The sequence below is a fragment of the Carcharhinus amblyrhynchos genome, chromosome 2 (genome assembly GCF_965287045.1).
Source record: "Carcharhinus amblyrhynchos chromosome 2, sCarAmb.v2.hapA, whole genome shotgun sequence".
Lineage (NCBI taxonomy): Eukaryota > Metazoa > Chordata > Chondrichthyes > Carcharhiniformes > Carcharhinidae > Carcharhinus > Carcharhinus amblyrhynchos.
Genome location: NC_137325.1, coordinates 147801158 through 147817094, shown reverse-complemented (window position 1 = coordinate 147817094; position 15937 = coordinate 147801158). Strand labels below are relative to the sequence as shown.

Genomic DNA, 15937 nt, shown 5'->3' with positions numbered 1-15937 from the left:
GCTTTACTAACCATTCTCAATCTGTCCTGTCATTTTTACACATATACACCCTGGTTCCTTTGTTCCTTTACCCTTTGTTGTATTGTCACTATGTCCTCTGGCCAAAAGTTAGTTACCTCATTGCTCTACAATAAGCTCCATCTTCCATGTGTCTGCCCATTGCACCAAACTTCTTACCCTTTTGAAGTTCTACATGATCATACCCATTCACAAGCAAAGATTCGTATCATTGCAAGATTTGAAACTGTACCCTGTACAACATTAGCTACTGTTTAGCTACTTTCATTTACAGCTATTTGCCCATGTCTGTTGCACTGCAGTCAAATGCCTCATGCAAGTCCACAAACAGCACAATAAAAAGCAGCAACCTCATCTCTAACATAAGCAATCACAATTCTCCCTTAAATCCATAGTGGCCTTCCTCAAATGACTATTTTGTCCCAAATAATATCTAGGAACTTCCCCAACACAAGGGGTTGGGCTGACCTGCCTGTAGTTGCTAAGTTTATCTTTACTTTGAAAAAGAGCACAATGTTTGCAATTACTACCCAGGCCAAAGATTGAAAAATTATAGCCGGTGTCACCACAATTTCTACTTGCTTCCCTCAGTATCCTTGAGCACATCTTATCCCAGCCACACTGCTTTATCAACTGAAATACACATCAAATACCACCATCTTAATTTTAAGCACTTGTAACCTCCTTTCACCAATCAATAAGTATGGGAAAAAAGTACATTATCCACTCTGGTCTAGATGAAATACCAGTGGTTGGCTCCCAAGCCACTCAACAGTATCTCAGAAAATGCTGGGAACAGTCAGGAGGTCCGAAAACACTTGGAAGTGAAGTTAATTTCTATTGATGCTAATTTTTTGAATTCTGGATCCTGAATTACAGGAAGCAGTCAAAACATAGCTCCAGGTTTAAGGTTTGATGGACAGGAAGGAGGTGCCCAGATGATGTGCAGGTCAGGTTGATGGGCAATTTATCATAGCCACTTAGTGTCAAGAGGATTAGCAGGGTAAATATGTAGGATTACAGGAATAGGGTCTGGGTGGGATTGTCGGTGCAGACATGGGCCAAATAGCCTCTTTCTGCACTGTAGGAACTCTTGGATTCTATGGGCATTTAGCAGTTTGAGAGAACACATGAAAGTCAGGTTGAGATGTCAACATCCAGTAAAGACTTCTGTTTTTCACTCAGACCTGCTGTGCATACTGGATTCTGCCCCAAGTTATCAAAAACTAAATGCCCATGTATTTTCTGTGGCAAGGTCAGTTTCCTGAATAAAAAATTAGATTTTGAATTCCCAAATTATCAGTAACTTCAACCTTTCTGCAACATTCTAAGAGCCTAGCTTTGCAATCCAAGGATAGTCTACCGGGTGACATTATAAATCTCATTAAACTGGATCAGCTCCCCAGCTGAGAGCTCTTTAAAGCAGAACATACAATAAATGCCAAGTTGTATGATTTGTTTTGCTAGCTGGAGAATGGAATTCAGTGCCAGAAATATCGATTTTGCTCACTAATTCTGAACCAACATTGGTTTGTGTAGCTGCTATGGGACAGATTAGAATGCAACTAAATTTAATTTCTGTTAATAAACAAGTTCAAACACCAAGGTTTTTAGCAAGCACAATGAGGTGTGTAAAACTTCAATATCTTTTACCAGAAAAGCAGACAATCCATCACTCCTAGCTGATTCAGTCACTTGCGACTGAAAGGATCTTATTTACTTCACAATTTGGATTTATGACAGATGGATGATAAGTTCTTAATTTACATCCCAAATGATGGTATTTATCCTTAACAAAGGTCATCTGGACTCAAAACATCAGCTCTTTATCTTTACAGATCTGCTGAGATTTTCCAGCATTAGCTCTTTTGGTATTCATCCTAAACCTTGAACACCTAAATTTCCGCAGTTCTATTGAGATTTATTGAACCCATGCCTCAGAACAAAGCTATTCAGTGGAGATGTTGGCGTGGGTCATGCCTGCAATGTGATTGCGATCATGTGTCCAGTGACGACAGTTTTGAAATATTGAATTAAAGCAGTGATTTCCAACTCTGCCACAGCACATATTACTACAAAATGTACTGAGACACCTCCCACTGAACTGCCCTCAAGCGAAAAGCTTTTATCTCTAAAATCTCCTCAAGCCACCATCCAATATAATTTTCATCCATTTGAGTCTACAACAAATCACCAGTTGCATGTCCAATAGAATATTTGTTATTCAAAGTGCACCCATTAGAGAATATCAGTAGCAAATTTGCTATTACATTTGGTCCCCACATCCGGATCAAACACTGATCCTTGTAGTACCCCACACATCAGCTTGCCAACCTGAGAATTCCCCATTCGTTTCTACTGATTTCTGTTAACCAATTCAATCTGTCAGTATAGTACCCACTATGCCGTATGCTCCAATTTGGCTTACTAACCCACATGTGGGATCTTACTGAGAGGCTTCAGAAAATCTAAATACACCACAGCTATTGGTTCCTTTATGGCAAATGCTGTGTTGTCTTCATAGCGAGAGCATTGAGTATAGGAATGTTGTACAGGGTGTTGGTAAGCCCATGCCTAGTATGTACAGTTTTGATGTCTTTATCTGAGGAAGAATGCCCTTGCTATAAAAGGAGTACAGCAAAGGTTTCAGAGTGATTCCTGGGATGGCAGGTCTGGCATACAAGGAGACACTAAATCAGTTAGGATTATATTTACTGAAGTTGAGGGGACCTTATAGAAACTTAAATTTCTAACAGGATTAGAGGGTAGATTCAGAAAGATTGTTCCCAATGGTGGGGGAATCCAGAACTTGGGGTCATAGTCTGAGGACATTTTAGAATTGAGGCGAGGAGAAATTTCTTCATCCAGGAGGGTGGTGAATGTGTGGAATTCACTACCACAGCATGTAGTTGAGGCCAAAACGTGTGATTTCAAGAAGAAATTAGATGTTGCTTTTGGGGTTAAAGCAATCAAGGCCTTTTTGGGGAGCTGGGGGGGAAATCAGGATATTGAATTTAATGAACAGCCATGATCAAAATGAATGGTGGAGCAGGCTCAAAAGGCCAAATGGCCTACTCCTGCTTCTAGTTTATGTTTCAATCTCTGATAGAGTTGTCAAATATGATTTACCTTTCAGTAATCCATGTTGATTCTGCCCAATCCTACCATTATTTTCTAAATATTCAGTCTTCACCTCCTTTACAGACTCTAGCATTTCTCCAGCATATAGTTAAAGCTATGAAAAAGATCATAACCCTGAGCTCAGTCAGATTCACAGCACGAAACAGGCCCTTCGGCCCAACTTGTCCACACTGCCCTCTTAAAACTCCAAGCTAATCCCAATTGCCCACATTTGGCCCATATCCCTCTATACACATCTTATCCATGTAACTGTCTAAATGGATTTTAAAAGACAAAATTGTACCCACCTCTACCACCACCTCTGGCAGCTTGTTCCAGACACTCACCACCCTCAAAAAATTGAATCTCTGAACATTTGTCTCTCCCCTCACCTTAAACCTATGCCCTCTACTTTTAGACTTCCTAACCTTTGGGGAAAGATAACAAGGGGCATAGACAAGGTCAATATTTTATAGACCTCTAGGGTCACCCCTCAGCCTCCTACGCTTCAGAGAAGAGTCCCAGTTTATCCAGCCTCTCCTTATAACTCAATCCATGAAGTCTGGTAGCATCCTAATAAATCTTTTCTGCACTCTTTCTAGTTTAATAATATCCTTTCTATAATAGGGTGACCTAAATTGCACACAGTATTCCAAGTGTGGCCTTATCAATGTCTTGTACATCTTCAAGACATCCCAACTCCTGTATCCAATGTTCTGACCAATGAAACCAAGCATGCCAAATGTCTTCTTCACCACTGTCCACCTGTGACTCCACTTTCAAGGAGCTATGAACATGTACCCCTAAATCTCTGTTCTGTAACACTCCCCAACACCCTACCATTAAGCAAGCCCTGCTCTGGTTCAAAATGCATCACCTCGTATTTGTCTACATTAAGCTCCATCTGCCATTCGTCAGCCTACTGGTCCAATTGATCAAGATCCCATTGCAATTGGAGATACCTTTCCTCACTGTCCACTATGCCACCAATCTTATTGTCATCAGCAAACTTACTAACCACCCCTCCTATATTCTCATCCAAATGTGGTCAAGAAGGCATATGGTGTACTGGCCTTCATTAATCGAGGGATTGAGTTTAGGAGTCGGGAGGTAATGCTGCAACTTTATAAGACCCTTGTCAGACCTCACTTGGAGTACTGTGCGCAGTTCTGGTCGCCTCACTATAGGAAGGATGGAGAAGCTATTGAAAGGGTACAGAGGAGATTTAAAAGGATGTTGCCTGGATTGGGAGGCATGCCTTATGAAGATAGGTTGAGGGAGCTGGGACTCTTCTCCCTGGAGAGGCGAAGGTTGAGAGGCGACCTGATAGAGGTTTATAAAATGTTGACAGGAATAGATAGGGTGGATTCTCAGAGGCTATTTCCACGGGTTGAAATGGTTGCTACGAGAGGACACAGATTTAAGGTGCAGGGAGGCAAGTACAGAAGTGATGTTAGGGGTAAGTTTTTCACTCAGAGGGTGGTGAGTGAATGGAATCGGCTGCCGTCAGTGGTGGTGGAGGTGAACCCGCTGCGGTTTTTTAAAAGACTTCTGGATGAGTATATGGGATTGGGGATTATAGATAGGTCTATGGATTGGTAGGTGTTGATGTGATCGGCGCAACTCGTGGGCCAAAGGGCCTGTTTGTGCTGTAGAGTTCTATGTTCTAAATCATTAATATAAATGACAGTGGATCCAGCACTGATCCCTGAGGCACATTGCTGGTTACAGGCCTTCAGTTTGAAGAACAATTCTCTACAGCCATCATCTGGCTTCTGTTAAGAAGCCAATTTTGTATCCATTTAGATACCTCAGTCAGGATCCTGCGAGATTTAAAAACTTATGCAAAAATCTACCATGCAGTACCTTGTCAAAGGCCTTGCTAAAGTCCATGTAGACAACATCAACTTCATTGCCTTCATCCACCTTCTTGGTTACCCCTTCAAAAAACCCAATCAAATTTGAAAGACATGATTTTCCACTCAAAGCCATGCTGACTGTCCCTAATGAGTCCTTCCATCTCTAAATGCTTGTAGATCCTGTCTCAGAATACCTTCTGACAATTTACCCACTACCAATGAGGCTCACTGGCCTGTAGTTCCCAGGCTTTTCCCTGAGCCCTTTTTAAACAAAGGCACATTTCCACTCAGTCTTCAGGAACCTCACCCGTGACTATTGATGAACTGGTAACATTTTTCTCTCCACAGATGCTACTATAACTGCTCAGTATTACCATTGAAAATAAAAACGAAATACTGCAGTTACTGGAAATTTGGGCTAACTCACGTGACTCCAAACTGCGTAGGATATCTTGATTCAAAATGTCTAGCCTCTCCACAAATACTACCGTGCCTGCTGAGTTTATCCAGCATTTTGATTTCAGTATTACCAGCATTTGTTTCTGAGAAATCAGATTTCCAACACCTGCAGTATTTTGCTTTGGTACTGGAAGCTAGGATCAGAAAGTATTTACAAAAAAAATCAGCACCTTACATCACAGCAAAATAGCTCAGTGTACAAAACTGTAGGCAAGCAATGGCATATTAATATTACATGGCAATTATCCTGAAGATGGTAGTTCCTTGGTATTTGTGAGCTGTAATCAAGAGCCCAGAGGCTTGATAAAACTAAAATACTTCAGGGATTCTGCTGAATCTTTTGCCCCCATGGAGATCTCTGCAGCTTGTAAATAGAACAAAGTGTGGGAAAATACTTTCTGTTCCAAATATCTTCCCATGCTTCCTCAGTGCATGATCACAAAAAATTTAACTTCAGATGGCATATTGGATGGCTATCCTTTTGATTTTAATATTCCAGGTTAATTGAATTTTAAATCCATCAGCTGCTTATAGAAGTCTTTGTTACCCAAGTGTTCCAGGGGGTTGAATGCAGGGCCAGGGAGATGGCATCGGCTGTGGACCAGTTGCGACAGTAGGCTAAGTGTAGTGGATCCAGGCAGTCCTGGAAGCTGGAATTGATTTATGCCATGTCTTTCAAAGCCCCTCATAACGATGGATAGTCATTAAGGCACACTGCTTGGTACTGGGATGTTGGTCACCTTAGTCATAGAGGTTTACAGCATGGAAACAGGCCCTTCGGCCCAACTTGTCCATGCTGCCCTTTTTGTTTTAAGAACCCCTAAGCTAATCCCAATTGCCGACATTTGGCCCATATTCCTCCTTACCCAAGTAACTATTTAAATGCTTTTAAAATGTCAAAATTGTACCCGTCTCTACCACCACCTCTGGCAGCTTGTTCCAGAGGCTCACCACCCTCAAAAAATTGCTCCTCTGGGCACTTTTTATCTCTCCCCCCTCACCTTAAACCTATGCCCTTTAGTTTTAGACTCCCCTACCTTTGGAAAAACATTGACTATCTAGCTGATCCATTATAAATTTGTTTAGCCAGAGACTGGACATTTACAAGTAGGAAGCTGGGAAGGGGGGGCTTTGGGGCTGCATTGTTTCACTCATACCTGCACGTTTTCCATATTTCCTGGAGTGACTGCTTTTTTGAGCCCAGGAGACAGTGAGAAGAGTTTGTGGTGTTAAGGTACAGTTGCGTCCACTGAAGTTATTTGCTCTTACTGTGCGGATGGAGAATTTGTTGCTTTGCTTGTGGTTCCTGCATTGGTAGATGGATCTGCATGGTCACATTCTGGGTTGCTGTTGGACTGCAGTTTGGCTTTTGCCAATTGGTAGATACCCAGACCATGCTCTGGCATGGACAGATCAAAGGCCAGTGAGTGGATGACATCCCTGTGGTTGCGGTCACAAATGAGCCAGTGGCTGGCTTTGTACATTGGGGTCGACTGGTTCACCCCCAGGTCAGAGTTATGATTGATATGATTCCAGGGTTGGACAGCACTTGAATCAACCCTGGGTGTGTAATAGCCCCAGTAACAACTAATCAGTTGAGTTTGTTACAAGCTCATTAACACATGCTAGAGTAGACATCACCTGCAGGGTTCTCTGCAAACAAAGGAATAAATCTTGCATCATCTTTGAATTACCCAGGAACTTGGGAAACACATGTGGTCTTCAAGGCAATGCAAGCAGTTGACTTCTCAACTGATCAGCATCCTTTTTGCCTGTCTTGAGTGCAAAACTAGTAGTTTCAGCAATATACAAGAATAATTCTTTGTATTCAGATCATTTCAAATGTTCAGTGGGCATGTCAATACAAATGCAAAGAGATAGTGATATTAACTGCCAGTCAAATAGAGAGCAAGTAATAAAATCTTATTGTCATTATCATGGACTGCCATGCACCTTATCAGCTGAACTATAGCTCCAATCATTGATGACTTTGCAGCACTATAAATCTGCAAAATCCCAGAGGACCACTGTCTGTGACAGGTGGTAATTTAACCCATGATTACCACATCTCAGGTGAGGGACAAGGTTGAGGAGGCAGAGCCTTCACAAATACCCTCAGTCAGTATGGGAACTGAACCAGTGTCACTGCATCACAAGCCAGCAATCCAGCCAATTGAGCTAAACCAACTGCACCTACTGATACACTTCCAGGAACATATCTAGGACTACACTTGCACTTAATGTATTGTTTTATTGCTGTCATTCCCAGCAGTACTGTGCCAAGAATAGCTAACTACCACCTTCTGATAAATGTTATGAATTTATGAACATACTACTGATCCAAAGCCACTGGAGACATTACTGCTTGTGCTTCACCAGCCCTCACCACCCCCTCCCCCAAACAGCATTATTATTAACCATAAATGCATGTCCTGTGGGAGCACTATCTCAGCACTTTTTGATTATCATTGCCCACTTTTAATGTGATGGTTTTCACTTTCCAACAGAATTACAACCATTTCCTATTAACGCTCAAACAGCTTCTGCTTACATTAGTTCCCTGGCAGTTTTGTGATTATTACCGGCTTCATGCCAGAAAACACTGCTATCAGCTCTGGTCAAGGCTGTGCATTACAACCATGAGAGAAGTCTCAACACCAGGTTAAAGGCCAACAGGTTTATTTGACAGTAAACCCACAAGCTTTCAGAGTTTGCCCCTTTGTCAGGTGAGTGGAGAGAAGCTTGCGGGTTTACTATCAAATAAACCTGTTGGAATTTAACCTGGTATTGAGAGACTTCTTAGTGTTTACCCCAGTCCAACACCAGCATCTCCACATCTTACAACCATACCTTAATGTTTAGATAAAAATCCAAAACATTCAGAGCAAGGATCATGAATATTTTCCTCTATTTCTACCTAGGAGACCTTTCCATCTCTCAAAACAAACTCTGCATTAAGCATTGCCTGTGTCTCATTCAGGAGCTCCACTCATGCATTCTCTGCTACAGAAGACAGTGGACTGGGAAGGCATATTATTGTGGGGGTGTTGTGTAGACAACATAGAAACTAGAAGGAGCAGGCCATTCAACCCTTCTCATCTCCTCTGCAATTCATTTTGATTATGGCGAATCAAATTCAATATCCTGATCCCCCTTCCTCCTACAGCTCTTTAACCCAAAGAACTATATCTAATTTCTTGAAATCAGACAACATTTCAGCCTTAACTTCATCCTGTGGTAGTGAATTACACACACACCCCGTCTGGAAGAAATTTCTCATCTCAGTTCTAAAAGGTTTATCCCTTATCCTCATGACTACGACTCCTAGTTCTAGAGCCTAGACTTAGTAAGCCACAGACCACAATCAGTAACTCTCCATGATCATCCTCCATACTGGAGCCCAACAAGGCTGTGCCCTCAGCCCCTTACTATACTCCTTGCACACCTGTGACAGTGACCAAATTTCCCTCCAACTCGATTTGATGACATGCTGTAGTAGGTCAGATCTCAAACAATGAGTTGGAGTAAGAAAGCAATAGAGAAGCCAATGAACTGGTGTGATGACAATCTCTCCCCTCTGTCAGTAAAATGAAGGAGGTAGTCATCAACTTCATGAAGTGTAGAGGGCCTGCCCCTATCTACATCAATGGGGATGAAGTAGAAATGGTCAAAAGTTTCAAGATTAGGTGTTCAGATCACCTGCAACCTGTCCTAGTCTCTCCACACGACGGTTAAGAAAACCCCACCAACACCCCTCAGGAGGCCAAGAAATTCAACATGTCTGCTACAATTCTCACCAACTTCTGTAGATGCACCATAGAATGCATCCTTTCTGGATATATCACAGGTTGGTACAGCTCCTGCTCTGACCAAGACTCCAAGAAACTACAAAAGGCTATGAATGCAGCCCAGTCCATCATGCAATCCAACCTTCCATCCACTGATTATGTATACTTCTCACTGCCTTGGAAAAGCAGCCAGGATAATCAAGGTCCCCCACACATCCTGGATATACACTTCTCCAGCTACTTCCATCAGGAAAAGATACAAAAGTCTGAGATCATGTACCACCTGACTCAGCTTCTTCCTTGCTGCCAGACTTTTGAACAGACTTACCTTGCATTAAGGTGACCTTTTTCTACATCCTAACTATAACACTACATTCTGCAATCTTTCCTTCTCTATGAATGGTATGCTTTGAGTATAGTGTGCAAGAAACAATACTTTTCACTGTATATCAATACATGTGACAATAATAAATAAAACTTTGGGGCAGGGTTGTGCAGGTCATCTTCTCAGCAAGGTGAGCTTCTGTTTCTGCTTGCCTCTTCCAATATCTCACCAGTCAGCCTGCTGAGATCTTAGCCATCAGCAATTGTTTGCCAGTTATTGGTATCAATGTCCACCATCTTCACATCTTGCTTACAGGCATCTTTGCATTGAAGGTGTGAACACCCTGGAGGTCATAGCCCACTGGCCACTTCACTGTACAAGAAGTCTTTTGTGTGTAGTCATCATCCAAAGAGCCTAGCAAGGATTGTACACAGGTAGAATCTGCATGCTCCAGGCCTTTAGCTGGTGACCTTCTCCCACTAAACATGTCAGGGGTATGTCTGAGACAGCAAGGCAGAAACTGATTAACCTTTTCTTCCAGTTAGCACATATCCACGTCTCCCCACTATAGAGTGTGAAGATGATGCAGGCTTGCTAGATATGCAGTTTGATGTTCAGTTGTTGCTTGTGGCCCACAATCAACTGCAGGTTGTGATGAATACTCACTTAACTTTACAGTATTTCTACAAGTGCTTGTTAAAACTCCAAACACTGACAATAAGTGTTACTGACAGTTCCTATTTTTGTTCAAGGTCTCCAGAAACCATGAGTTCCTGTCATTGTCAGCAATTTCTGAAATATTAACCCTTCTAGTCTCTGCATTTAACCTAATCTGCTGAGTTGTTTGTTCATTTTTCAGTTCCAGATTTCTAACAGCAGTTTTGCTTGTTTATTTTTTTTTACATGGGCTTATTCAACTTAATCAACAATTAATTCTGCAGACAGTAGGTTAAAAATCAGGCAAAGTGCAGTCAGCAGAATTCAAAACAGTCTGGGAGACCCAAACACATCGCAAATCAATTGGCCACAATCAGAGTTTTCTTGGTTTGGAATCAATTATTGTATTGTGTACAAACAGCAAAATCATTACCAGCTAGGGGCGGCATGGTGGCACAGTGGGTCACTGTGTGGAGCCTGCACGTTCTCCCTGTGTCTGTGGGTTTCCTCCAGGTGCTCCAGTTTCCTCCCACAGTCTGAAAGATGTGCTGTTAGGTGCACTGGCCATGCTAAATTCTCCCTCACTGCACCCAAACAGGCACCTGAGTGTAGCAACTAGGGGATTTTCACAGCAACTTCATTGCAGTGTTAACCTAAGTGTACTTGTGACTCTAATAAATAAACTTAGTTCTTTATTCATCAACCTCTAACCTGCCTGCACAACACATCACCCCCACTTCCCTGCCATACTGCAGCAGTGGGTAGTTCTTGTCATGCGCCAAACAAGTAAAACTAACTCAAATTAAGGGGCAGCCCCCCAACATTAAATCAAAATGTGGTTGTGAGGGTCTAAACGCACGCCAGCCCCTGCGGTGCCCAGCAGGCGCGGAAGGTGTCAACTGCACCCGTGGACACCGCGTGCTCCCTCTCCAGGGACACCTGGCCACGAACGCAGCCGTGGTAGAGGGGCAGGCAGTCAGGACGGACGACCCCATCGATCGCCCGCTGCCTGGACCTGTTGATGGCGCGTCGCACCAGGCCCAGCAGCAGGTTCACAAGGAGGTCGGTGTCCTGACACGCCCCTCTCCGCACCAGGTCACTGCTGCCTTTCAGCACCTGGGACCCAGGTTCAGTTCCAGCCTTCTCCCCATGTCTGCATGGGTTTCCTCTGGGTGCTCCAGTTTCATCCCAGTCCAAAGATGTACAGGTTAAATGGAAAACAAAATGCTAGAGAAACTCAGGTCAGCCAGAGTGGTGAAACTCAAACTCTGCCGCAGAAGGCTATGGAGGCCAGATCATTGAGTGTCTTTATGACAGCGATAGATAAGTCCTTGATTAATAAGGGGAGCAGGAGTTAGGGGGAAGGCAGGAAATGGGGATTAGAAAAAGATCAGCCATGACTGAATGACAGAACAGACTTGACAGGCTGAGTGGCTTAATTCTGCTTCAACATCTTATGGTCTTGGGTCTAACAGCATCCAAGAGAGAATAGAGCCAATGTTTCAAGTCAGAATGACCCAACAGGCTCTGATAGGTCATCCTGATTTGAAACATTGACTATTCCCTCTCCTCAGACGTTGTCAGGCCCCAACAATTTACCCGACTAATCCCCCTGACATTAAGGGGCAATTTAGCGTAGTCAATCAACCCAACTCTCTCCGTGGGAAGAAACTGGAGCACCCAGAGGAAACCCACACAGAATGGCAACAAAACAAAGGAGATTATCATCAACTTCACGAAGCGTAGTGCCAAACATGCTCTCACTTACATCAAACGGAACGAAATAGTAATGGTTGAGAGCTTCAGGTTTTTAGGTGTCCAGATCATCAACAACCAGTCCTGGTCCCCCCCATGCTGACACCACAGTAAAGAAAGTCCATTAACGCCTCTACTTTCTCAGAAGACTAAGGAAATTTGGCACGTCAGCTACGACTCTCACCAACTTTTACAGATGCATCATAGAAAGTTTTCTTTCTGGTTGTATCAGAACTAAGTATAGGTCCTGCTCTGCCCAAGGAAACAAGGAACTACAAAAGGTTGTGAACGTAGCTCATCCATCAAGTAAACCAATCTCCCATTCGCTGACGTCTAGTCTTCCCACTGCCTCAGCAAACAGCCAGCATAAGGATCCCAAGTGCACAGACATTCTCTCTTCCACCTATTCCCTTCAGGAAAAAGGTACAAAAGTCTGAGGTCACGTACCAACTGAGTGGCATGGGAGCACAGTGGTTAGCACTGCTGTTTCACAACTCCAGGATCCTGAGTTCGATTCCAGGCTCGGGTCATTGTCTGCATGGCGTATGCATATTCTCCTCGTGTCTGCGTGGGTTTCCTCCAGGTACTTTAGTTTCTTCCCAGTCCAAAGATGTGCAGGTTAGGTTGATTGGCTATGCTAAGAAATTGCCCCTTAGTGTCCAGGGATGTGTAGGCAGATTAGTGGTTATAACATGTAGGGATATGGGAATAGGGCCTGGACAGGATTGTGTTTGGTGCAGACTCGATGGGCCGAAGGGCCTCTTTCTGCACTGTAGTGTTCTATGTTCTATCTGACCCAAGAACAGCTTCTTCCCTGTTGCTGTCAGACTTTTGACTGGACCTACCTCACATTAAGTTGATCTTTCTCTACACCCTACCTATGATTAACAGTACATTCTACACCCTATCCTTTCCCTCTCTATGAGCAGTACACAAGAAACAATATTCTTCACTGTACATTAATATATGTGACAAATCTTGTCTGATCAGAGTCACCCAAGGCTGGAATCAAACACCAGTTACCCAGCTGTTTCGCCAGCATTTTCTGTTTTTGGCTTCAGATTCCAGCATTTTCTGTTTTGGTTTCAGATTCCTGCACCCAGGAGTAATTGCCTGCATTTGCAGATTGGATTAGATTAGATTAGACTAGCCATGGGGAATGTGCAGGCTGGCTAAAATACTCTGTCAAAGAGTCAGTGCAGACTGGATGGACCGAATGACCTCCCTGCTGTACTGCAGGGATTCTATGATAAGGAATCTGCACCCTTCCCCCATCCCCTGTAGCTACCCTTCCATCAGTGTTATTGTAAACAGTCCCTGACAGAGGGGGCAGTGTCTGCGCCCCGGGCTCCTCACTGAGGTTCTGCGGGGCTGGGGGGGCTCCTTACCTGGCGGACCCTGAAGGGTTGCAGTGGTAGGGCCGGCCTGGGCCTCCTCCCTGGTCGAGGTCTCGGTTGTCTCTCTCTCTCTCTCGGTGTCCTGGGGCTCTCTTCAGGCGGAGGAGGGCCTACTCGAAGCGCCGTCTCTGCAGGGTAAGGCGGTGGCCGCCGTTCTCGAGTTGCTGCTGCTGATGATGATGAAGTGCCGCGGGTGGAAACAGAGCGAGCGCGGGGCGCAGCGACACGAAGAGGCCGGGCGGCGGGAACGGGGAGCGGCCTGGGGAACCATCACAGCCCGAGCTTCCACACACAATCACCGAACCCTGCTGCTGTGAGTGCCGCTACTTCTGCTTCTCCCTCCGCTTTCCTTTCCGCCTCACAACCCTCTTCAAACCGATCCCGATCGATCGGCCTCTCCGACCCCGCACCCGCTGTCCCACCTTTATAAACAGAGGGCGTTACCATCGACCCTACCCACCTCCTGTACCGCCCAATGGCGGCGAGGCCCACCTTCCCTCCGCCTGCTAATTGGATGGTATTGCCGTCAGTCAAGCCAAATAGAGGCGGGGATTGGCCCTCATTGGCTGGGCGAGCTGTCAGTCGGGGGTCCCGGACGGCCGTTGACAAGGCGAGTATTTGAATTCGCTCACGCGCAATGTCCGTTAGCCACGCCCACAGTGTCATTATATGGATCACAGCGGCGATTGGTTAGCGGCCCAGAGCCCGCCCCATGTTGTGATTGACATGGCTATCTCGCCTTTGGTTGGCCGAGCACGCTGTCAATCAGTAGCCCTCCGCCGTTCTGGTGCTGCGGAGGGGGTCGGGTGTGCAGTCAACCCAGATTCACGTACCCTCACCCCAATGGATTAGTGAGCACACAGAGCCTCCAAACAACATAAGAACATAAGAACATAAGAAATAGGAGCAGGAGTAGGCCATCTAGCCCTTCGAGCCTGCCCCGCCATTCAATAAGATCATGGCTGATCTGTCGTGGCTCAGTTCCACTTTCCCGCCCTCTCCCCATAACCCTTAATCCCCTCTCTTATCAAAAACCCATCAACCCGCTTCTTAAAAATATTTAGCGAGGCAGCCTCCACCACTTCAACGGGCAGAGAATTCCAGAGATTCACCACCCTTTGAGTGAAGAAGTTCCTCCTCAACTCCGTTCTGAACCGCCCCCCCTTTATCTTGAGGCTGTGCCCCCTAGTCCTACTGTCTTTTTTGAGCGGGAAGAGTCTCTCCACCTCTATCCTATCCATCCCATTCATCATCACACAAATACACATATACAAAGTCTACTGCTTCAACAGTGTTTTCATGAAGTCGTGGAAAATAAGCAGTCCATTCGGTCCATTTTGTTCGTGTTAGCACAGAAAGAGACCGTTCAGCCCATCAAAGTGTGTGACATCCCTCAAACACCTACCTATTAGAAACTGGAATAAAAATAATATACTGTGGATGCTGGAATCTGAAATAAAAACAAAATGCTGGAAAATCTCAGCAGGTCCAACAGCTCTAACAAAGGGTCATCCAGACTCCAAACGTTGACTCTATTCTCTCCATGATGTGGAGAATGCGGGCATTGGACTGGGGCAAGCACAGTAAGAAGTCACAGTAAGACTTCTTACTCTATTCCCTCCCCACAGATACTGTCAGCATTTCCAGCATTCCAGATCTTCCAGCATTTTCTGTATTAATGCCGGCGACGGACTGGGGCAGGCACAGAAAAATAAGTAGTCTCACAATCACCAGGTTAAAGTCCAATAGGTTTATTTGGTAGCGTGAGCTTTCGGAGCACTGCCCCTTCATCAGGTGAGTGTAGGGTTTGTTTCACAAACAGGATATATGTAGACACAGACTCAATTGCAAGATAATGGTTGGAATGGGAGTCTTAACAGGTAATCAAGTCTTTCCAGGTAAAACAATACAAGGAAAGAGGATTAAGCACAGGTTAAAGAGGTGTGAATTGTCTCCAGCCAGTAACTGAGATTTTGCAAGCCCAGGCAATTCGAGAGGGTTACAGATAGTGTGACATGAACCCAAGAACCCTATTGAGGCTGTCTTTGTGTGTGGAACTTGGCTATCAGTTTCTAGCGATTCTGCATTGTCTTTTGTTGTGAAGGCCGCCTTGGAGAACGCTTACCCAAAGATCAGAGGCCGAATGCCCGTGACTGCTGAAGTTTTCCCTGACAGGAAGGTGATTGTCGCCTGCCTGGTAATTGTCAAGCTGTGTCCACTCATTCATTGTCACAGCATCTGCATGGTCTCCCCAATGTACCATGCCTCAGGACATCCTTTCCTGCAGCGTCTCAGGTAGACAACGTTGGCTGAGTTGCAAGAGTATGTTCTGTGTACCTGGTGGATGGTGTTCTCACATGAGATGATGGCATCCGTGTCAATGATTCGGCACACCTTGCAGAGGTTGCTGTGGCAGGGTTGTGTGGTGTTGTGGTCACTGTTCTCCTGAAGGCTGGGTCATTTGCTGTGTACAATAGTCTGTTTGAAGTTGCGTGGTTGTTTGAAGGCAAGAAGTGGGGGTGTGGGCATGGTCTTGGCAAGATGTACATCTTCATCGAT

At 44.7% G+C, this 15937-nt stretch overlaps 1 protein-coding gene across 1 annotated transcript in view; it reads right to left on the bottom strand.

Moving 5' to 3' along the window:
• Positions 1-13785, bottom strand: part of LOC145359509 (repressor of RNA polymerase III transcription MAF1 homolog) — a 56855-nt gene extending 43070 nt beyond the window's left edge. The window contains exon 1 of the mRNA XM_080214135.1: positions 13370-13785. The gene's annotated coding sequence lies outside the window, so the exon portion shown is untranslated. The remainder of the gene's footprint in view (positions 1-13369) is intronic.
• Positions 13786-15937: the final 2152 nt, after the last annotated feature.